We start from the raw sequence: 25,457 nt of genomic DNA on the forward strand, positions 1-25,457 counted from the left end.
CCAGAAAAAATATTAGTAGGGTCTCTGTGCTTGGGTAGAGCTAATACTCTGCCAAAATTAAAACCTTAAGTTAAAATGTGTCTCTTTTTGAGGCATCCTCTCCTGCCCCAGGACAAAACATTTTAAAATAATTAAGAGGCAGCTAAAGATCTGAGGGCTATAGGTGTATAAAAGAGTTTTGTGCTGCCTCTAAACAGAGATTGGTCTGATCCAGATTTGAAATGTTTCTAGGTTTGGTGCTGTTCAGATGCAGTGCTTTTGTTTTGACCCAGCTCCAACAAAAAGATAAGTAACTTAAGACTTAAAATAAAGCGAAATCTTTTACTTGGCTGAACAGATGAAAAACAAAACTGTAGAAACAACCAACCCACACTATTATTTTTATATTAATGAAATATATTATACATATAAATATTTTATATATAATTTGTTACTTCAATTTGTCTCCAGTTATGTAAAACTGAAGGATGAGACTTCAGCAAAAGTGTACATTAGACGAATACATTAAAAAAACCCAACAGAAATATGTTGGAATTGGCCCTTGCAATGCAGCGAAACAAAGGTTCACAAACATAGCTCCCTTCCAAGTCAGGCTGTAAACCAAGAACACATGGGGAGAAGAAAGGCTGCTTGTATCGTTCCAGGAAACTGGACTGAGGATTATTCCATAATTATATTAAGCAAATACAGTATAAAGTGTGACATGGTGAAAAGTTCAGAAGCATCATAGGCTAAGTGATTGTTTGATCACAATACACTGAAGTCCTTTCATGACATTAATTCTTTAATTGCTAAAGTTATGAAAACTCTGTGAGGTACACCTAATATCACTATATTCTACCAAGAGTTATTTTGCTTTGGTGAGCAAATCTGGGTTATTCTCTTTCCACAGACTTTCAATTAATTCCTACTTCTTTAAATATTAATAATTTTCCTAATTTGCAAAGCACATCCCAAATTGCTGAGATGCTATGACATACTAGAGATTTATATAATGTTTTGAAACACTGCACAATAAAAACACTCTCTTAAAACTATGAACAAATCGAGGGGCTTAAGTTTTAAGATGTTTCAGAGTAGTCATGGGCTAAGATAAGGATGAAGTTCCATATCATAGGACTTATCTAGCCCTTTCAAATCACTACAATGCACATCGTTATTACTGTGCCCATTTTACTGAAGAGAAACTGAAATAAGGCAGGCAGATTCTATCCTGAAATATATCAAATAAATGGAAGATGAAGGTACGCATCTTGCTGGGTAATATGTAGTCAATACGTGTTGGTCCTGCTTCAAGGAGGGGATTAGACCAGATGACCTCCTGAGGTCTCTTCCAACCCTAATCTTCTCTGATTCCAAGACCTAAGACTGGCATTGAGGAAATATAGTTTCTGTTTCCAACTGTACTAAAGATTTCTTGTGAAACTTTAGATGTGTCACTTAATATCATTACAGGCCAAAGCCTGCAGTCTATACTGTATCTTCAGAAACTACTAGTATATGTTTAAATGTTTTACAGCTATAACTATTTCAGTTAGAAGTGGTGATGGTGTTTTTTTAACTGGAATAGTAACACAGTAGAACCTCAGACTTACGAACACCTCAGGAATGGAAGTTTTTCGAACTCTGAAATGCTCGTAATTCTGAACAAAATGTTATGGTTTTTCTTTCAAAAGTTTCCATCTAAACATTGATTTATACAGTTTTGAAACTTCACTATGCAGAAAAAAACTGCTGCTTTATTTAATTTAAATTATAATGATTAAAGCACAGCAACAAGTTTCCTTAATGTGTCAAATCTTTATTTTTAACTTTACTTTTATTTTTACGTAGTTTAAGCTGTATTTGCTTTTTTTCTGTCTCTGCTTGATTGCATACCGCTAGTTCTAAATGAGGTTTGTGTTTGATTGGTCAGTGCATAACTCTAAGGTTCTACTATACCTGGAAAATTTCTAGCTCCGACACAAGGTCTACATATACACTACCACAGAATGTTGACCTAAGGTACACAATTCCAGCTATGTGAGTAATGTAGCCAGAGTCAACATACCTTAGGTTGACTACCTACAGGGTCTACACTGCATGGAACCAATGGGAGACATTCTCCTGTCAATTTAACTTTTTCTCCTCTTACAGTCATTCCCAACATTCTATGAACAATTGCCTCCACACTAGGAGAGGCTCCCCTGCTTTAACTATACTGGTATGGTTAGAGAAGTACAACTTTCTAGTGTAGACAAGGCCTAGTCAAAATTCCCAAAGATTTCAAAGAGCCACCATCCTCCCTCCCCCTCCTTCTGTCCCTCTTTCCCTCCCCCTCTCCCTCACACACACACACACTTTCCAAAACAAGCATCATATAACCTCCAAATGACATCCGCAAAAGTGCAACCTCAGCTTTAATATACGTAGGCCCACAGAACTAAACCATACCCAGGGCAATTCCTCAGTTGGCAAAAGTCAGCAAAACTCCTTTATGCTGAAGGGGGACGCACTGATTTTCTTCAGAGGATCTAGCCCTCTTTGAAGGTGGGAGCAAACTGTTTCTGATGCTACCTAGGAGTTCCCTGACAGTAATATTCAGGCAGCTATTCCATCATCACCTTTTCCACAACCACCTGCATAAGACAAACACGTAGAATGACCTGTCTTAGCTAGATAATCTCTTATCCGTAAGGCAGATTAAAGGATAAATGGTTTGGAAAGCATTTTATAAACTTTTTCATACCGTCATAGGCAGGATATCCTCACTGAGCCCAGCCTTGGGAAATTCAGGATTCAACATTGTATCATATCCTAAATTTCTCCTTAGTTCCTCCCTCTTTGATTCTATGCTCCCCCCCCCCCAAAAAAAAAAAACAATAAAGAGCATCATTACCTCACTCCAAAAGTCTTCACCTGCAGTCTTCAGCAGGAAGGATGATGGCTGTGAAGGGAGAGCCTTCAACACAAGGAGAGTAAAGAGAGAAAAATGGGGAGCTGGAATGTTGGGAAATCTAACAGGATGCTGAGGAGTGAGGACCACCCAGGAGAAAAAGAAAACACTAGGGATCAGGGAGAGGGAGGGGAAGCTCCTGAGCATGTACAAATAGCTAATTGTCAAAATTTTAACCACTTAACTATTTTATATTCATCTTTCCACCCCACTTCCCCAACCCCACATTAAGGATTTGGCAGCAAAAGCTTTTAGAACTAGAGCAGGCTTTTAACTTTAGCATAAAACCACCCCCGTGTTTTGAAATACCAACTTAAAGGCTGAACTTGGTGAAAAATTGTTAAAAACCAAAATTTTTAAATGCTTGCAGGCTTTGATGTCCACTGCTACATTTAAAACAACAGTGACACTGTTTGACTAAGTAATAGTCTGAATATTATATGATAGTAGAGAGGGGCTCCTAACTATAAATGGGCTACTACCTGTCGCTCTATTATGGAACTCAGATGTATCAGATACATAACAACAGGTGTTATACCTTATACCAATCAGTTACCATTCAGAGAGCACAGAAAGATTCTCTGATACAATCCTCACTTTTCTAGGCTTTTTCTACCAGACATTGTTTAAGTAACAAAATCAAAGAATAGGTACCGAGGAAAAACACCACTGCTGTGTCCACTACTTTAAAGCCTCCCACAGTTCTAGTAAGTGAATTAAGCTGCTGTGATGAAAGGCTACCATAATTCTGTTTCACCAGAGAGAAAGTATTCATGGAAGTGACTCTCCATTTCCCAATATTCGGGGACACAAACACTGTAACTTGGTGTTAATTAAGGTAAATCCCACTCTTGAATTAAACCATAGGGTTTTTTTTGTATTTTTGTATTTTATTATTATTATTATTATTATTTTACTAAAGCAAATAAACTTTGGGACTAGTTCCTTCCTTTCACTGCACAGGTGGACCTTCTTTGCTTCTCACTTCCACAATGCATGAATTCTGCTTAGGATCCATCAAAGGTTAAGAGGCCCCCTAGTTAATGTACCCACTTGCACACTGCAGCCCCATAATCCTTTACTACTCCTAAAAAGGGTTAGCAATAATAACAACAATCAACTCTACATTTCTACAGCACTTTACAGATACATGGTAGCATTCCTTCCTGTACCAAAATATGTAATGTGTAAGAGAGACAAGTAAAACACACACACACACACACGAAAAATACTGTGGAGGATGGTGAAGAAGAGAAAGAAAAAGTTACAGGAAGAAGTGGGGATTAAGGAAGAGACTTGGGGGGGAGGGTATTTGTGGAAGAAGAGGGATAATATTCACAAAATAATGTACAACTGAGGGAAGGAGCTGGAGGAAGCAGTATGGCTTTCTGGAGAGAGGATAGGGATGAGATCAGCAAGAGAATGTTTGGAGGCTGATGGAGGTGGAGGAAATGCAGTACAACCAGTAGCATTATATAAGCTTCGAGGATAGGGCAAGAAGCAACGGGCTTGAATTGCAGCAAGGGAGGTTTAGGTTGGACATTAGGAAAAATTTCCTAACTGTCAGGGTGGTTAAACACTGAAATCAACTGCCCAGGGATATTGTGGAATCTCCATCATTGGACATTTTTAAGAGAAGGTTAGACAGACACCTGTTGCGTCTAGATTAGGGTTGTAAAAAAGCATTTTTTTTTGTAAACATGTAACTGGTGAAATTTTCAGAGGTTACACATTTACATGCAAGGGGAAGAGGGGATATGGCTCCGCATGCACCGGTGCACATGGGGCCTCCTGCCCCCTTGATTGCTGCCTTGAAACAAAGGCAGCAGCACGGGGAGTGGGCACAGGAGGAAGCCAGTGCCCACAGGGAGCTGGCTTTTAAATTGGCTCCTACCGAGCACCAGCTCCCCCCACTGCCTCTGATACCAGGGGAGGGGAGGGGGCTTGCATGTAACCATAAAAATTAACCAATGAGCCCAGGCTCATCAATTGACCATTTAAACGAATACATGATCACATCCCTAGTTTAGATGGTGCTTGGTCCTACGATGAGGGCAGGGACTTGACTTGGTGACCTCTCGAGTCCCTTCCAATTCTATGATTCTATGCATTAGCTATGAAATCAAAGCAATGTGCATCCTACCACGTGCGACCCAAGCCTTACATATCAGCCTATCATAATTAGTGGCTCTACCTTCATTGTGCTGTCCAGAAAAGGATTTTGCTTTTTGTAGATACTAATTTATTTCCAGCCACATGACACACATTGCACTGAGGATCAGTTATATTACTCTGTTTTACCAAGTGGGCACAGAGACGCACATCAAATATAACAAATACAGCAGGATTGTATAGTCTGCCACTGAACTTAATTATTCACACCCAGGCTTCTAGAAAGCTCTATTGTTTTGCCCTTAATGAAGAACCGATATATCCTTGACTCCCATTTTATAGAAACATGGGTTTAAGCCCCACTACCTCTCCAGCTCAGTTTGAAGTGACAGCATTCATTTACCCATTGCTGGGGACAGATAAGAACGGCTGGCCATCTCTCAACAGTGATCTCACACAGAACTGCTGGCAACTGTGAATATGGTAGTGATGGGCAACCTCATAGACTCATAGACTTTAAGGTCAGAAGGGACCATTATGATCATCTAGTCTGACCCCCTGCACAGTGCAGGCCACAAAATCTCACCCACCCCTCCTAGAATAATCCTCTCACCTATATCTCAGATATTGAAGCCTTCAAATACTTTGAAGACCCCAAGATGCAGAGAATCCTCCAGCTGTGATCTGTACCCCATGCTACAGAGGAAGGTGAAAAACCTCCAGGGCCTCTGCCAATCTACCCTGGAGGAAAATTCCTTCCCAACCCCAAATATGGTGATCAGCTAAACCCTGAGCATGTGGGCAAGACTCATCAGCCAGACACCCAGAAAGTTCTCTACAGTAACTCCTATCATCCCTCCATTGACCTATTTCCCACTGATGATGAATGGTCAATAAGCTACCAAGATCATGTTATCTCATCAAACCATCCCCTTCATAAACCCATCTAGTTTAATCTTGAAACCAGTTAGATCGTTTGCCCCCACTACTTCCCTTGGAAGGCCGTTCCAGAACCTCACTCCTCTAATGGTTAGAAACCTTCGTTTAATCTCAAGTCTAAACTTCCTACTAGCCAGCTTATATCCATTTGTTCTTGTGTCCACATTGGTATTAAACTTAAATAATTCCTCTCCCTCCGTGGTATTTATCCGTCTAATATATTTAAAAAGTGCAATCATGTCCCCCCTCAGCCTTCTTTTGGTTAAAGTAAATAAGCCAAGCTCCTTGAGTCTCCTTTCATAAGACAGGTTTTGCCCGCCACTGCAGTATGGTCACACTGATAAAATAGCCACACCTGGAAACAACTGGAGTGCAGGAGCCCAGACACAGATTTCAATGGTACATTCCAGTTCCATTCAGTTTCTCATACCATGGTCATCAGCATGGTATCAATTCAATTTTATTCAGCACTTTCCACATCACATTTTATCAAATGAGCATTCAGCTTTCAGGAATGTCAACCTTGAAGCATTAAGACAATGGAGCTTTGGGGATGTTCATACAAGCTGTTTGAAGCACTTCGTTTGCAAGCAATACTTTTTATTACAATTATTATTCGCACTTTATTCACTTTAGGAATGCTTCAGGTCCTGGCGACCAGGAAATAAGGTGAGCACAGCCATACATTATACATCACATGACATCAATGTGCTTCATTTTAAGAGCTGAAATGGTATTAGGGATGTGAAAGACTACCCGACTATCCGATAAGCAAATGCAAATGCTTACTGGATAGTCGACAGACTAGTTGTTTCCTCCCTTGCTGCCTTTATCAGAAAGAGGCAGCAAGGGGGAGGGGAGGAGTGGGGACTTCAAAGAGGCAGCGCCACTTGAAGCCTGGGGCCAGACCTCAGGCTCCATTTGGCGCTGGCACTTTGAAACGCCACGTGCAGGCAAAGGCCAGCTGGGGTGTCCTCAGGCTGTGAACAACGTTTCAAAGCGGTAGTGCTGCACAGAGCATCAGACCGTGGGCTCTATGCGGTGCTACCACTTTGAAACGCTGCTAGGAGCCTGACCTTTGCTTTTGAAAGGGGCTGTTGCTAGACTTCAAAGGCAGAGGTGCCCTATCAACTAACTGAATAGTCGATGCAAAATACATCGACTATGTGATTAGTCAATTAGTCGATATTTAATATCCCTAAATGGTATCTCCTCCATGCACACTGGTAAGTCAGATAGCTGATTACCTGGAACTAAAGTCTGAGTCCACCAAGGATCACATTAAAAGCTGGCAGCATTTAATTCATTTTTTCCCTATCAGAGTCTCTGGAGTCTTCATCTAAATTATTTTAGTCACAATGACTTTCAGGGATTTAATGCAAAATAGGCACTGAACTCAGTCAATGGACCTGGTAGCTGTTTTTTCTTTTTAATGCCCTTAAAGTACAAAGGGTTGATTCACTGTGTTAGTTTTCTTTCACACTGTGATTAATGTAGAACATTTTAACAATTAAGTTTGCTGCTGCTGTTAGAATTATTATATACACTTTTATTATTTTTCCAAAGGTGTTTTAACATAGAGGTTGTCTTGTTTTCCACCAACCTAGATGTTGTAAAATCACACAGAACGTGCTTGATTCCGTTTACACCTTCCCTCCCTCTCTGCCTTATCCTTCTCCATGTTCTTGGGTGGGCAGATTCATGGGGAGACTTGGTTTTCAGTATAGCCACCACCAGGCATTTTGCTACTCTCCTGAAGCACATCTGGGCTTTATATCAGGCCTTTAATTAATCCTCAGTGAAAGCCAAACTATGACATTTTGACTGGGCAGGCTCCAGTTTTGGACAGGTCTTGATTTATTGCGACTGAGTCTCAACCAACTTTGATTTATTTCAGCTTTGGGGAGGAGGGCAAGTGTTGAACAGAAAAAGCACTGTTGGATGCAGAGCACATGATGCAAGAAAAGAACATCCAGATTTCTGTGGCCAAAATGACAAAGAGTTCAGACAATTTGCAATAACAACAACAACAACAACATCTAAGTAGTTTAAAAGACTCAAATCACTTAACAAAACGTTCAGCAAACTAAGACTGTACTATTTGGCTGGAAGTGCCAACGAAGGAAGCCCATGTCTTATCTCTAAGAAAACAATAAATCCCCAGTCACTCATTAGCGTTAATCATGGCTCTCATCTGCATTCAGCTAACTTCAGAGACACTGGGCTGATGCTTTCCTGATGAGCTGCTTTCAGTGAAAAGGATGTTCTATTGTATGACAATCCGTCTTGGGTGAATGTCTAACAGGTCTTCCCACTCTGGCAGTAACATGCAAGGCATGCTATGTGCCAACTCTTCTGTGCACAGAGAGCAAGCCACAGAGATGAACAAGAGCCAAACTATTCATCTAAATAAAGCAACAAACAATCTGAGCCATTAAGCAAATCCTATCTGCTGAAATAGAAACGGTTTTGTTTCTTACTCGTAACGTCCTACTTTTATTTTGTTGCTTTCTCTCAAAACACTGCCCGTTTGTCCTTTTTTACTTTTATTTTGTTTCATTAAAAAATGTTCTAAGCAATGTGAAAGCAGATTTTGTTTTCTCCTTTTTAATAATGATATATAGTGCATTATACAAGTTTCCATACGTTTTAATTTCAATTTAGATGTAATTTATCTACAGCATTCAGCAATGTAAATGAAACACCCCTAGTGAAAAACAATTTGTTTTCATTTAAGAAAGTAGAGTGATGATATATGTCGTAGCAATATTTTATAATGTGAACATAACTTGGCATTTTGAGTGACCAATTAGCTGCTTACATTTGGAAAGGCTTTTTAAATGAAGCAAGATAGTTCGAAGAATCATCTTCAAAAAAATTCTTCTAGATGTTCTAAACCTAACAACTTAGATAAAAGTTTGTTAATTTATAAGCACAGTACATTATAAGGAGCTGTACTTTCTCAAAAATAAAGTCAGAAATCATCAAAATGTAACTTTTACCCATCTTGAAACATTTATGAAATACCATAAACATAAATGGTTAATCCTCCAGAAAATAGTATATAGTGCATATCAATGAATAACTTAATTGTACAGTTCACTGGGGGGAAAAACTAATATAAAAGAATATATAAATAAATTGGGCATTTGAATACCAATCTCTTAAGTAAATGCTTCATCATGCAATTATTCCAAACTATGTTATCTAATCCCTGAATTAATTTTGATGTAATGAGTGATTGATTTATTTTGGTTTTGGATTTTTTTAAATATGTTCTTCTGCCAGTTATAGTTTTACATAAGTGCCTGTTGGTTTTTGCACTTGCCTTCCTTAGATTTTATGATAATCAGTACAAAAACCTTCTTTGAGAAAAGTATAATTTATGTAATTACAAGGAGAGATCAGTCACACATCAGTTTCATCATTCTGTCATGCAAGCCTTTCAAAGTTGGCAGAGTTGGTCAGGTTAAGTCTCTTTATTCCAGTTGTATTTGAAAATGTATATTGTGCCAAATGGAAATAGGTCTTTTAGCTTTTAACTGCCTTCATTCAATGACATTTAGGCCAAGTATGGCTGCCCTATTGTGGGTATGTGAATACCCAGTGAGTGCAAAGACCCTCTTTTTCTCTACCCATCCTACACTCCCTCCCTTTATAAGGGCAAGTACAATGGTGAAGTGTTGGGCCCAGTAAGTTCAAGAGTCTTAACTTCAATAGGGACAGGATTTCATCAAAATTAGTACTTGTGATACAGAGTTGGTTGCAGTGTGCTTGCTCCCCCACCATGGTAGGAAGCCATGCTTCCTGCAGTTAAAACCTTCCTGAAATGTATCCTCTGGGGTAATATAGCTCCATGACGATGGGAAAGTCCTTTAAAAATCACTATCAGGCCCTTACGTGGTAAAAGACTGTAGAACTTAAACTTAACAAAAAGTTGTTTGCTAATGAAACATTTCCTAGAGTACATAATAAAAGGACACTACATTAGAAACTAAGTATCCCTGTATTGGATTATTTTCCCCTAAATAGGACAAAAGAAAGGATGTTCTATTACTTGGGTTGGTTTTTTTAATACTGTAACATAGCTTCAATTTTTTCCTGAATTACACATTCTAGAGGCAATATATTCTCCTTAAGAAGAAAATATATACAAGCACCGGCCTTCAAGTTCTACTTAGACCACGGCTACTCAACACACGGCCTGTGGGTCACATGCGGCCCGTGGCCCACAGTGTGGATGGGAGCCAAAACAAAAAAGTAGTCAATATAATGGTCTTCTGTTGATACGCATTTTAATAGTTAAATTCCTGGACTGTCATTGCTCATTAAAAGTGCTGTCATATGGGTGGAAATCGGGTAACTATTGCATTTTATTAATATCAGCAGAACTGACTTAAATGGGACCTGTGTGTTGTGTAGTCTTGCCTTAATCTTTGTATTCATGCCCGTCAGTGTGAAAGAAGCTATTTGCATATACATTTACATATATATGCAACCACACTTAAGTTGTGGCCCTCGGCACTTGCTATGAGTATCATTGTGGCCTTCAGGGCTTCCAAAGTTGAATAGCCCCAACTTAGACTGTAAGCACTTTTGGACAGTGACATTTTGTTCTGGGTTTATACAGTACCTAGTGGAATGGAGTTCTGAACCCTACTGGGTGCTATTTCAGTACAAATAATTAATAAATCAGTGTGATCAAAGAGTAGCGAGTGAAATGAATGCAGAATGAAAGTAACTTGTAAGGTTAGTGAAACACTGTTTGTGTGCACACGTGCTGCGCACATGTACAAAATGGAGCAGCAGGGACAACTTCTTAAATACAGTGTCAATCTTCAAGGTGCTGAATGACTCATGGAAGGTGCTGAGATCCTTCAACTCAAAGAAATTAGGGCTATTCTGAATTAATACACCCTGCCCTACCGATAGATATCCCAATGTCCACTTCATTTTTTTCCTGTAGTTATGAAGCTACGTCCTCTTCTAAATCGAAATATGCATATTGACTACAGATGCGAGAATGAAACATTTACAGGCTTGGGCCAACACTTTCTCACATTACCATGCAGCAGAGATGAAAGCCTGGACATACATAGAAAGCATTACATTGTCAGTAGTAGATAGTGATGTGAAACATTTCTGAAGTAGTAATACTTATACTATATATTAGTATAGGATGGCAATAAAACTAACAGCAATAAAATGAACAGGGAGTTTTTATTTTTTTTCCATTAGTCAGTTTCCTTCTTAAAACTCAACAAAATATACTTCATGATTTTTTTTAAACAAGCCAAAGTGAAGGAGATGCTGTTATTAGGGTAAACACTGTTACGCCAAAAAATAATAAAAGTGGAGGAAAACTAACGAACAAGATCCTTACCTTGAAAAAAATAATATTTTGTATTCTCTTTTAGAAAGACAAAGCAACATAAAAATACTTTTACACTATACTGGATGCAATAAGGAAGCATAATTTTTAAACAGGTGCTTATTCCTTCAAAAGTAACAAGTGTGTTGGGCATTGTACAGTAGTGTTTGCCATGATCAACAACTGTGGTTAAAGAATCCTTGCAGAATAACATCCCACATGCAAAAAAGTCAAGACACAAATTTGAGTCAATGTTACACTTATACAGTTCACCACATTGGAAACCAATCTGGGTAGGTGCACAGTGCATCGATTTAGGACTGAGGTTCTTAACTAGGGGTAAGGGGAGTCATGACCCACAGTGGCTCATGGTCACCTGGCTTCTCTCATGTTGCTTACTGGGAGGAGGCAGAGTATGTAGTAAAGTTGTCCCAGTGTGGAGAAGGTTGAGAAACACTGATTTAGGAAATTCTTCTTAGATTGTCTGCAATTTTATTAAATCTCAATAACTAATCCCTAAGGCAGATAGTCCAGGAAGATTCATTTTTAGGGATTAGGGGTTGTCCTAATCTCCTTCTCTAATCCAACATGAAAGATTCCTAAATCCCACCATGTTTCACTAGACATAAATATCAGAGACCCTAACTGCCTAGGGTACACATCAAAATCCTGGTTCCCGTGGCATACTTCCCATTAACTTCATTGGGACCCAGATTTGGATTCTTATATGTAAACAGTCTCCTGGCAGGCTGGCCTTTGGGTGTCCACGATAGCGGCAAACGTAGGTGCACAGAGAGGTGAAGTTTTAAGGAGAGTTTGAAATCAATCTCACAGCTTTATCCAGTCCTCCTTCCCTTCCTCCACATAAGATAGGGTTATATGATGTTTCTAGAGAAATTTTCCTTCCTCAGCGCATTTGATAGCTACAGATCTGAGCCAAATGGTAAAGATTTTCAAGTTGCCAGTCTACAGTTTTGAGGTCACAAACAATTGTTTTTGTTGTAGAAATAAAATAATTTGTAGGAGAGGAAAAGAGAGGACAATACTGCAGCAAAGTGCTTGACATCAATGAGCATTTGCCACATACTTAACCTGGTAACTAGAGCTAGCTATCCCAAGAGATAGCTAAATGTCAGCCAAAGGAGGATGACTGAAAATTTAATTGCTCTATCTTTGCACCATTAACATTGGTTGTTAGGTCAGGCTACATCCAGAAACACCTATAACTGAAAATTGAAGTATTTCTTCTATAACTGATTATGGCACATTAAGTACACCCTGTGGATTAGGGAAATGTTCCCCTCTACAAAAAATAAAATAAAAAAAAAATCACTTTTTCCCTCTTGTACAGACAGCAAAGAACAAAAACTTGGATGAGAACTCATTTTTTCTATGATAATAAAATACAATACCAACAGCTACAATAAATATAAAACACTCTGACACTTTCAACTTACTCCCTGAAATGTCTGTTCTCTCTGTAGAATGCACTGAAATCACCGGAGAGCTTAAAAACTTAACTTCTAGGAATGAACTGCCCACAAGGTTTTACTGACTTTTTTTTTTTTTTTTTTTTAAAAGAACTATAGTACAGCAAGGATGTTATAACACAGACACAATAATACTGTTTTGGCTTCCTATGTAAACTGAATCATTCTGCATTTTGTTTTTTTTAAAGGCTCTTGTTAAATTTTAATAACCTCTTAAGATTTTTTCCACTGTTAAAATTAAAAAGTAATATGCCATACAGCCTTCACAGAGCATGGTGAATTACTCTAAGATTCATGTAAATCTGCAAATCAGAGTTTAAAGGGGAAATGTCTGAAGTATTTTAGATGAGGCTCGTAACATCACCTATTTAGGTTGCCTGACACTTACCATTCTAAGATCTAATTTTCAGTTGCTTAACTTTTCAAACTTTAAATGTTGAGACTAAAATTTTCCATACCTGATGTTTGCCACAGCCTGTTCTGTTTTACCTTTTGAATTTTAACTGCAATGGTTCAGCAGTGCTCAAGAATGAGGCTAGCGCAAAATACGTTATTTTACCCATGTTAAAAAATTCTGGCAAGCTTTAATTAGAAAAGCTGTCCATGCTTAGGAGCTGGTACTTGAAATTTGAGAGGTTGGGATGGAGAAGGGGGAAGGGGAGGGAGAGTAACCTTTGGGCCAGATATATTGTCCTGAAAATTCCCAAATTAGGTCATGCTATAAACCTTGGAAAATTTGCAGTTTGTCTATGTTCGTAGACACTTGTCAAAGTTTCATAGCATAATTCCCAGAAGACTTCTATCTTCACCAAGCATGCTCCAGCCTAGGACAGAGTAAGGCATTCATCGCAATTGCAGCTCTGATTTAGACTGCGCTGCCCAGGCAGTCCCAGTTCCCTCCTAACTCCTCAGCCAACCTGTTTCTGTTCTCCCACTGTGATTTCTGATGGCCCACATTTCATGTCCCCAATGGCTCCTACTGCCCATTTCCTTCCTTGGGTTCCCTGTCCAATATCAATGTCTCTCTACACCTCTAGTAGAAGGGGGCACTTGTTTTGAGAACCCAGAAGCAATCTAAAGTTCTGGGAATTTAACCAAAACCCATGTTAAGAAGTCTGGATTGTTTTCACCCATTTAATATTATTTATTGCTAATCAGTAAATATGGCTCTACAGCACATTTTCAAAGGCAAAACACTGAAGATGACTAAATCATCATATTCTATGGTCATATATTTTACAAAATACTCTGTTCTAATTTCTCTTGCATTTTCTCCAAACTCTGCAAGTAAGCATATGACTAATTCCTAAGCAGGATCCAAAACTACATTTCTTATATTCCAAATCTCTGAGAATTGCTGAAAATCAAAGATGTACAGATACAGTATGTACTTCCAGTTGCCCCAGAAAACTTTCTTCATTTGGTAAATGAATAAATGTACTATGAAAACAGAACTTGTTAAAAGATTACTGTATTCACATTTTAAAAGGTTAGTCTAAAAATATGACAATAATACATAATTTCTCAAACTTGAAACTTTACACTTGAAAGAAGCCTTTAGTATAACCTCTCCATCACTCCAGCTGAATTTTAAGACCACCGGTGTAACAAGACCACTTAGAAAACCACAGGGGTGGCCTTGATAATAATACACATATAGTTGTTGAAGCACAAGAAACTAAACCAGATGGTTTTGCTGAGAAAAGCACTTTTGATGCTTTATAAAACAAAACAAAACACAACAAAAAAAACCCCAAACCCTAATAGGTCAAACACAAAAATGCAGATATGATGAAACAGAAAGCTTAATGGGAGATTCATGTAAATAAGAAATGAACTTATTTTTTGTATTATATTCCCATCTACTTAAAATAGCTGTAGGAAAATAAAAGAAGGGGAGAATGGTACAGTAGTTATGAAATAGATCAGTATCATTTTCTTAAAGAAAAATATATTAGCAACACCTCTGCTGCAGAACTCTGAAAATTAATACCATATGATTTGTATTAGACAGAGCACCTACATAATATCATTAAACCCTTTTCTTGCCTCATTTATGTGCTTTAACATACAGAACCTATTCATGTCTAAAGTAACTATGGCCTATGTTCTTCTTTCTTTCACTTATTATTACCAGTCAGTCACCCAGTGCACTCCCCACCCCTTCTCTTTGGCCCTTCAGTGTAAGGAAACAGCCAATAGGCGCAACTCTAGGCTCCTCCCTTCACTAGAAAAAAATTCTGAACCCAAAGCTTAATTCTTTTTGTATTGCACACTGTAGAAGTTGCCTACAACCAAATCTTTTAAAAACATTGTCCTCTTACAAGGGGCTGATAGCTAAAAAACATGGAAATATGTTCAGTAACTGAGTGTGCTATACTTAAATGGAATACAGAAGAGACCATGCTCTTTTCTTTTTCCTCACTGTGTTGGAGGCCATGGTCATCCGGATGGTGGAAAAGCCTGGTTTTAAGAATGGCCTCAGGACTCTGATTCAGCCAGCATCCCATATTAGTACAGCACAGAGAACTATTTTGTGCTGCCTTTTTATTCTCCATAATTTGAGCTGTTCCCCCTCCCCAGCCTTTAAGGTAAGTCCCAGATTCTCAAAGGTATTCTGGTACTTACATCTTTAATTATTATGAGGTGGCCTGAACAACATGCACTGTGTATAAATGATGTGTTGCTCGTCTTGTCAGAATCTGAAATAAGAGCTTCAGATGCTTGACTTGCCCCATTCATCTCTAAAAGTGCTGCCTCAGATACCCCATGATAACTATGCTGACATTTCAGTACTCAGGAAAACATGTAAGAAAGGAGAAGGACAAAGGAGAAGTGACATTTGGCTTCTGAGATTGTAAAGGGCACTGGTCCACACTGCTGCTAGGAGAGGAGGGCATATTTCCCACTCTCCTCCCACCCCCAATCCTTGCTACACTTGTACAGCTATAATCATTGTGTTCAGTTACACCTAAATCATACCAATACAATATCATCAAAATCATAATATCTAGCGCATTATTAAATACCTGGCTTGTTCTGTACTGAGACACAGATTTGGGAGGAAAACTGGTAGAAGGTACTGTCCTAAACTACACCTGCAAAATAAGCGTAACCACCATAGGATACCAATCACAGTAGGTTGCATAGATTTTTCAGAATATGATCACACATGTTCTCTTGATACTTTTAGCTTGGCTCCCTTAATGATTATCAAGATACACATTTGGGTTCTCCTAGCCTACTAATGCATAGCTTCCCCTGAGTGAGACACTGATGTCTTCCTGAGTTTTGGAGGGGAGGGGACTTGGATTCCCCATTAGATTCTGCTAGGCTGTTTGGGTTTGACTGCTGCTTGACTGGAATATGTGGGGGGGGGGTGAGAAGGGGGGAAATGGGATATTTGGCCAAGTCCACTCAGCTGGTCAGGAATTTTCCAAATTTTTTCCCTTCAATCTCAGGTTTTTTTGTTGAATAGGAAACTCTTTCCTGTCCAATGCCATGCAAAACCTATATAGAAAGGTGGAACAGATGATCACTTAACGATCTTATTATATATCGAATATTAGGTCAATCCAAAATTTAAGAAAATAAGTTTGATTAGGAGGACTCATTGATCATCACAAGGTTTAGAATCAGAATGGATTATACAATATAATTGAAAAGCCAGTGTTAGTCAGTAGGGATGTAAGCGACTAGTCAACTACCTGATAAGGATATGCTTATCAGATAGTTGAGTAATGACTTGGCTAGTCACCCCCCCACACACCTTGCTGCTTCTATCAGAAAGAGGCAGCCATGGGGCGGGGAAGAGCAGGAGCTGGTGTTCCCCCAGCACCATCTCCACAGGGAGCAGGGACACAGCGGGGAAACAGCACAAAGAGAGACTGAAGCACTCACTGCTTGTGCCAGGTCCTGACTGCTGCGCGTCTGCCTTTGAAATGTAGCCAGAGCCCTGAGGTTAGCTGATGAATCAAAAATTTAACATCCCTATTTGCCAGATCAATATTTAACATACTATACTAAAAACAGTCTGTCTAAGTAAAGCTTTGGGACTGAGCTTCAAAAAGACTGCAGGAGATAAATTTGGGTAACCAATTAAAGCTACATATTCTCTGTAACAGAAAGGGAGCGGTCTGCTAACAGGGAACGTTATACTGTATAATGACCACAGAGGGGACAGCAAAGGGTCAGAGATGGAAACCAAGACAGCTATAACCCCACTTGGGCCACAAAGAGTAATGGTGTAGAAAGGGACAGTTATTGTTACTATATATTTGAGAGAGATTTTATGTGTATGTCTATCTGTCCCCCAGCTGTGCCTGCTGCAGCAGCAATGGACAGGTGCTTCTCATCTGGCCCCAATCTGTTATAGTGACAGAGGGCTGGAGTAGTTCTCTCTCTCCCCGGGGCAGCTTGCATACTGAAACCCTCATCCCCAGTCCCACACTGGAGTAATAATTTATGTGAATAAAAAATATTTCAGTTAAGGACCCAAATTGTATGTTTTTAGAATGGGTGTGGGAGGGGATGAAAGCAAAATTTTTTTTGACTTTTTGCTCCATTTATAGCAAGCAGATAAAGCAGTTAGAGGCACCATCTAAACACAGAAGTCCAGCTATAGCTATAATGAAAGCAGGCACAACTGCCCTGGACATAAATAGGGAGTTGCACTTCTGTTTCAGGACTGAATATGGTCCAACGAGAGGGTTTGAGAAAGACAGACTGGGGGATTTGTGACATGTAGGATAAGATTCCTCAGAATTCTTAGTGTTTCATACTATTAGTACAACCAAGCAATTTCAGAAGGTGGATATACTGGTATAGTACTCTTTCCTGGTTGAAATACGGATTTCATTGTTACCTAATTTGGGGATCAGAAGGAACAGTTTAGGGTAGTCTTTTAGTTAAGAAATATTTAACAATATGTCAAGAGAAGGGAATAAATTTGAACCTAAAGGGAAAACAAACAACATTGATTCTTCTGTTAATGAAGTTGAGGACATGTCTTAAAACACATTTTGATTTTACCGCATCATTGTGCCTTCATGCTTTTTTCCTTTAAAATATGTTTCTTGCTTTTTCCTTCCTTTTTCACCTTTTAAAATAGGGTTGAATTTTTAATTACGGGAGTCTCCATCATAATTTAAGAAAGAATAAAGGAGAAAGTTTTGGAAATTTAGTTCTCTCCCCTTTTTTTACATCTACAAATGAAACAAAATACATCACTGATGGCAGAAGATCTGTTTTCCATTCAGTGGGAGCAGAAGCGTGTATGTGTATCGGAGGTTTCGTCTGGCAATTAATGTGAGAGATGGCAAATTAACCTTCTGAAACAAGAATGAACTTGGCACGGCTCAAAAATGCAATGAAAACCAATGTGGTGGTGAATGATGACAAGATTAGAAGACTCAGAGGGGTAGCTGTGTTAGTCTGTAACTGAAAAAACTTCAGCGACGAATGGCCCTGCAGCACCTTAGAGACTAACAAAAAATACAGATGGTATCATGAAGATACTATCAGATGATAGTTTCATCTGAGGAAGTGGGTGGTGCCCATAAAAGTTCATGATACCATCTACATTTTTTGTTAGTTTCTAAGGTGTTGCAGGACTATTCCTTATTTTTTTAAGAATAGAAGAGTGAGAATTTTTCATGGAGAACTTTTTTAAGCTACTTTTCCTTTCAAGTGTGTGTCTAATTTTCAGGTGTTAAAGTGAACAATCTATTCAAGTGGTTCTCAAATATTAATGAACCACTTCTTAATATACTAATTCTTCCAACCCTCATTCCACACCTTCCCTGAAGCAAGTTCAGTGCTAGGTCAAAAGAAAAACTAACATCAAGATAGTATTAAGGTAGTAAGATGGAAAACAAACATTTTGTAATGTGATAGGGTGCGATTGCTTAGTTATATCCCCTCCCATCTCTACAGTTCATTTCTGACCCCTAGCTCAGCCATGGCCAACCCGTGGCTCTTCTCCCCTGTCCCCCCCCGGGCGTGGCTCATGAAGCCCCCGCTGTGGCTTATAAAGCCACCCCTTTGCACTGGAAAAGGCCCTCTCCTCCTGGATCCCTGTGCTAACCAGGGTAGGGGAGCCATCTGGCACAGCCATTAAAGATGGAGTTTTAAAGATGGCACCGGCTAGCAATAGCCTGATGTGATCAAAAACCCTCTAAACACGTTTTCTTAAAGGGCCAGTCTTTTTTTTTTTTTTTTTTGCGCTCGATCAAACGCGGCCTAGGGTCTCCTTTTAAAGGGGCAATCTCAAGCCTCCTCCCCGCCCCCCGGCTCTTCGCTCTGGATACACTGATATCTTGGCTCTTTGCCCGGAATGGGCAGGCCACCCCTACACTAGCTGTTCAGAGACCTTGAAGTCACTGTGAATAGTCCTCTAAAAACCTCACCTCAATATGCAGCAGCAGAGAAAAGGCTGATCGCTAGAAACTATTAGGAAAGGAACTAAAAATAAGATAGAAAATATCATAACACCACTATATAAATCTATCGGGAGGCCAGAATTTGGATATAGTGGATTTATATAATGGAACTGGAAAACTTTCAGAGAAGGGCAACCAAGATGATCAAGGATGTGGAACAGCTTCCACACTAGGAGAGACCATAAAGACTGTCCAACTTAGACAAGAGATGATTAAGTGGAGATGTGGCAGCAGTCTATAAAATCAGAAATGGTGTGAAACCAGGCATTACCCAATGAAATTAATAGACAGCAAGTTGAAACAAACAAGAGAAAATACTTTTTCACACAATGCCATTAACTGGGGGGGGTCATTGCCATGGGATGTATAACTAGATTCAAAAAAGAACTCAGTCCCTCAGTGGATAATAACCAAGATGCTCAGGGACATAACTTTCATGCTAAGGACAACCCTAAAGCTTTGACTATCAGAACGCAGGAGAATACAGGTGTATTCTCCAAAATTGTCCTGTTCTTCATGTTCCCCCCGAGACTATGGTACTGGGTCACTATCAGAGAGAAAATACTGGGCAAGATTAACCTTTGATCTGACCCAGCATAGCAGTTCATGTGATCTTTAAAGATCTCACAGCATTTAAAGAGCAGGGATATTAACTCAGGTGTCCAATCTCTCTCTGTCTCTCTGTAAATAAATGAGAAGGCATTCTTTTTCATTTCCTCTTCCAACTGTTATGTAATGAAAAAATTGCATAGCTGAAAAGAGACTATGTTTCTGCTAAGAGGTGGCTGCATTTGATTAGAGAGTGAATATTCTCAGTTTCAAAGGATGGAACTCTTTGAGATTTACAGTTACTTTAATATCATAATTATTATTGTCATGTCACTTCAACTATAATTTTGAACATTAGTACTTAGTCACATGGTGAACAAAATGTATCTGAAATGGCATACATGAATTCCTTTTTCTTGGCTGCAGCATATCTTTCCTTGTTCCAAGATATTTAAAATATTTAAAGTAGGGAACAAAAAGAATATTCTACTATAAACATGTATTTTCCTTGGAAATTGTTTTTTAAAATAAAATACTTCAGGGTGAGGCTCACATCTACATTTTTCAGAGGCTAACAGGTCGTTAAAGTGTTAGAAACTAAATCAAAAGAGGCGTGGTCTCTAGCACATGCACATGTAAAAAAGAAACTTCTCCAGCAACTAAATGTCAAGCATTTTATCAATGAACTGTATCTGTTCCAGACAAAAGGCCACAATCTATCAAACTTTTCTTCTGAAGATTCACACAAACTTTAGTCTCACAATTACTGCACCTAGATGGCAGTGACAAGACAATCAGTGCAGTGGATTACCAGATCAATCAGGACAGATAGAATCTGATTTGAAGATCAAATTGACTTAATAGATCAATCTATTTCCCTACTCAAGAGAGCTGGCAAACAAAGTTACAGATTTCAAACATGTAAATACTCTTGAATACTTGGGAGTACCAAAATATTTAGTCTCCTGCTCAACAAATAAAAATTCCAACATCTGGAAATTATGAATGGCCCTTTAAGTTATGTCCATAACATCTGTTTCAAGTGATCTGACTTTGAAGAGGAAAGAAAGAATTTAACTAAGAGTGTAGAAGAGACAAGACTCTTTTAAAATTGGAGCACACCACAGATGATACTCCTTCATGAGAGTAAAATACTCCTTCATGAGAGATGTCTGTCAGCTGGTGAGCAATCATGAATATCATATTCCAGAGACAGATAGAGACATTCCATTTATTACTCGAAGGACAAATCCTGCCACCCTTACTCTGTTGAAACACCTCTGATTTTTGCTGTGCCTGAGTAATCTGATTGTGACAAATCCTGCAGTCATGGAAAAAAAGAGAATGCTGAGCAAAGGAGATTGTGGCAAAATGTACCATAGAAGATGACTTAGACTATTCATATTCCTTAAAAGCAACAATTCTGAATCAGAGGTGTTTTGGCAGACAGTGTGGTTGGACAAAAATTTACTTTTACTAAATAACATCCTTCAGTGAAAGTAGAGATTGTCTTTTAAAAGAGTCTTTGCACAAAATACAAGAAGCTTCCTTCCCCTGGAGTCGTATGGGGACATTGCTGGCTGTTCCCCTTTGTCAGGGAGTGAGGGGAAAGCACTCAGTTTGCCACATCCCTCTTTCTGGCTGGACAGAGACAGGAAGGGAAAGAGTAAGCAGCGAGGAGCTGTCCGATGTATGTGTGGGGAAGACTGGGTAATACAGACCTGCAGGGGGAGCTGGCAGCTGGGGCCAGGCAGGCCAGTCCCATCCCCACCCTCACACCTCATGAGGAGCACCTGGGGCTTCGGGTAGGTGGGTTGACTTTGGGGAGGGGCCGTGCAGCCACCCCCTTGCCAGGAACCACCTGGTGGGGAAGGGAACTCTGATTGCCTCACCCTCTCCCCACTACATTGAGCTCTCACGAGGACCTGGACAACGCCAGGTAAGTCCTCTAGTTATTTTATTAAAATCAATCTCAAAATGCAATCAGCTTCCTGCATAAACCTGTGCCCAAGAAGGCACCTAAGCACATGTTTAGCTATAAGCATCCGAATAGTCTCATACCTAAATGCTTTGTTGACTGTATCCACTATTAGCACCTTCCCTGCCCTATACCCCCAAAACATTGCCCGATTAATGCAGAAGACAAAGGAGAATGTTTCTTGATGTTTGCAGACACTGTAGAACATTCACACAGGTTGTAAAGTTCAGGTCATTAAATTTTACTCTAGTTTGAAATTTTGCCTTTTTTTCATCTCTCTCTGTATATAAAAAATGTTTTTCTGCCGGAAGACAGAATGATGTCATCACGTCATCAACATCACTGGCTCTCACTCTCCAGCTACCCGGGGCGAGCTGAGTCAGGACGGGGTGGCCAGCTCTGAACCATGGTGCGGCTCTTCAGGGCAGCCCCAGCTGACAACCTGGCTCCTGACAGGCCAGAGCAGCTTAAGCTAGCCCCACTTGTGCCCCAGTAAGGCCGAACCTGCCCACAGTACCTCAGCACCACCTACCTGATGAGTCGCCCCTGCAGGCGCTCCAACCTCGCAGGTCCTTGCCCCGCCCCGCTGCCCCACTACATTGAAGCGCCAGCACCGGCTTCCTGTGCGGCAGAGGATAGGGAGGGAAGCCTCAAGGTTCCCTGAAACATCCAGCTTGCAGGGAAGTAGCACAGCTAGAATGTTTTCTGTCCCTCTGGGGTCTTGTATTTTAATTTTTTATATATATTTATATTGTGTTTTAAAAAATGTTGTAAGCCACCTTGAAAATTTTAACTAGAGAGGCAGGGAAAAAATATTTTGTATAAATAAAATAAATGCCAACTCTGCCTAGACCCAGCAAGTAAACAGCATGTGGGATTCAGTTCTTTTATCTATTCATAGAAGTCTGGAGAATGTCCAAGTGGAGGAGTTCAACTAGGCCAGTGACACTACGGTTGGGTAGTTAGCTCTGTCTGGTTGGACTGCTCTTCTTCTGTGCACCTCTGCTGTCTGCACAAACTTTAACTTTGCTTTGAATTGCCCAGGCCCAGAGCACTACGCCAAAAGGTAAGAGAAGAGAGGAAAGCTCAGCTGAAGAACTTGGAAAAGGCAAACTTACTATCTCTCTAGGCCAGTTTACAGCAAGGTTGTGTTCTATTGGAAGGATATCCTATTACAGCTTTACAAATAAACATGTTTCTCATGTATCCTTCATAATTTTAGCGTTAACAGTATTTGGCTGCTGGGAAATAAAAAGTTAGCAATGGATTGAAGCTTACTTTCTCAGCGTCCAACGTTAAATGTTTGTGAGAACTTGTATTGAAATAAGACTCTCTTGGGGTAGTGGTGAGAAGAAAAGTGTATGATGCCTTGTGTTTTTCACATGGTACAGGAATGAGTCATAGACTGTTAAGTGCTTACTATTGTACTAGAATTTGAAAATATCTAGCAGATGGTTTATCGTAATGTTCTGCATCAAATAAAAGATATAAATTAACCTCACAAAACAAAACAGCACACAGAAGATTCATTCATCAACAGTGTTGACATATTACTTCCCCTCCTTCCTTCAGTTGGTTATATTGGTTTCTATTCATATTATAATTCCAAACTCCTCCCACCAATTTACAAATATCAACATCACTGTAATTAAAAGGATCAACTACAAGTTAAAAATCAGTTGCTTAAAACATTTTGTAATTATCAATAATATTTTAGTTGAAAACTGACTTTTTACAAACATTTACTTTTTACTATTTGCTTATTCTTTTTTTGTTTTGTTTTTGTGTCTATGAGAGCAATACAACTAGATGAAGAAGTTACACTCTTCTTTTGAGCAAATTACATTTTCAGGTTTTCATCTACTAGAACAATGCTCTGATTTGCAACCACTGCAGGTGGAAGTTTAAGCACCAACTAATATCAATGAAATTATAAACAAAAATATCTTCCACTAACATTTTTTAAAAACATCTACAAACAGCTCTGATGTGGCAAGGTATTTCATCATATGCTTAATTTTTAAGCATACAAGTAGTTCCACTTCAATGGGACAGCTGCATATTTCAGTTTAGGCATATGCTTGAGTACTTTACTGAACTGAGAAGTAACTTAACACAATATCATGATGTAAGATCAATAGTATACATGAAATGGGACTCTAAGAGGTCTGATTCATAGTCTTAGTCTCTGAACATCAGACAACACTTCATCCCAATATCCACATCAGTAAAGATAGGATGAAATCGGTCACTACTGAAGTTAAGAAGAGTTTTGCCACTGACTATAATGAGAGCAGGATTTAAGTCAACATATAAAACAAATATGAATGCTGTTATTATTATTTATTCCTAACCATAAAGCAAAGAAAGAAAAAGAAAAGGACAGAATGGGGTCTACCCTACAGGCATATGCCACTCATATTAACATCCATGGAACTGAAAATTAAATATAGATAGGATATTATACATCCTAATGTACTCAGTCGTGCATTTAAGGAATCTCCCAAAATGCTTATAAATATGATCATACTTTTTAACATTATATAGCATATTTACTCTAATTATGTTAAATCTCTAAATTCACTCTAGTCCATTAAAGCCTGAAATAGCTGTTTATTTCTATTTTAAAGTTATTCTTTTTTTTAGCCATTATAAGAATGGAAGCAACCACATTTTAAATATATTTAGAGAATAAGTCTCCCATTAGGTAAAGGGATCCTTCTAATGAGATATTCAAGAAGAACTCTATCCTAGTGAGAAATTCTTTTCAGATGATTTTGGGACAGCCCCAAAACATATGAGTGAAAGTCTGGAATTCTATTTATAGTGTACCTGATGGAGACTCCTGCTGAGAACTTTCCATCTGGTGGTTTTGCTGAACAAGATGAGGAGAGGGGTTTTTGGTTTTGTTTGTTAAGAATGCTCACAGCTCATTCCAGGTAAAATCTGAAGAATGTAGACCAAATTTTGCCCTCACTGTATACCATAGTGGCTGTAACTAACACAGCTCCACCAAAGAACAAACAGTCTTGTTATTGATTTCAGTGGTACCAAAATTTGACCTACTGAGTACAATAGAATTCCTCTGAATTTATACCAGGATATAAGAGTCTTGCATTCAGTCTTGAATATTCATATTCGACTCAATGTACACATTTTCTTTGAGTATATTTTTCTCATAACTATATTATTCTACTTTTTTTTAAATGAAAGCTTGTTAATTGTGAAAGGTTATGTTTTACTTATAAATAACAGAGCTAAGACCCTTTATACCATAGATGTTGTTAATTTTCTACCTGCAATAAAATGTTACATATAAAATAATTTCCTGGATTAATTAACCATGTTTAAGTCCTAAACAGAAAATGATATCCAAGCAAATGGATCCTTGCTCCCATGAAATATCATACCGACATCCAGGGTTCCTAGTACGCATATGGGTCCTTCCATGCTAAGGGATTGCAGAATTGTGGCCTAACTTTACAGTCTGGATGGCCACATTTACTTCTCCACTCATCTGAGGTAATGGCTTGGATGAATATGCAATAAAACCCTTCCTCTCCCCCATTTGTATCACGATCATCATGGAGGTTGGTAAGTTACCATGATACACAGGACAATATTTAAATTAGTAATATATTTT

General features: G+C 38.9%; 1 protein-coding gene across 2 annotated transcripts in view; it reads right to left on the reverse strand.

The window, feature by feature from the left end:
- Positions 1 to 25,457, reverse strand: part of GMDS (GDP-mannose 4,6-dehydratase) — a 548,706-nt gene that overhangs the window by 270,184 nt on the left and 253,065 nt on the right. The gene's annotated exons all lie outside the window — the stretch shown is intronic.

This window comes from Pelodiscus sinensis, chromosome 2 (genome assembly GCF_052426305.1).
Source record: "Pelodiscus sinensis isolate ZL-2025 chromosome 2, ASM5242630v1, whole genome shotgun sequence".
Classification (NCBI taxonomy): domain Eukaryota; kingdom Metazoa; phylum Chordata; order Testudines; family Trionychidae; genus Pelodiscus; species Pelodiscus sinensis.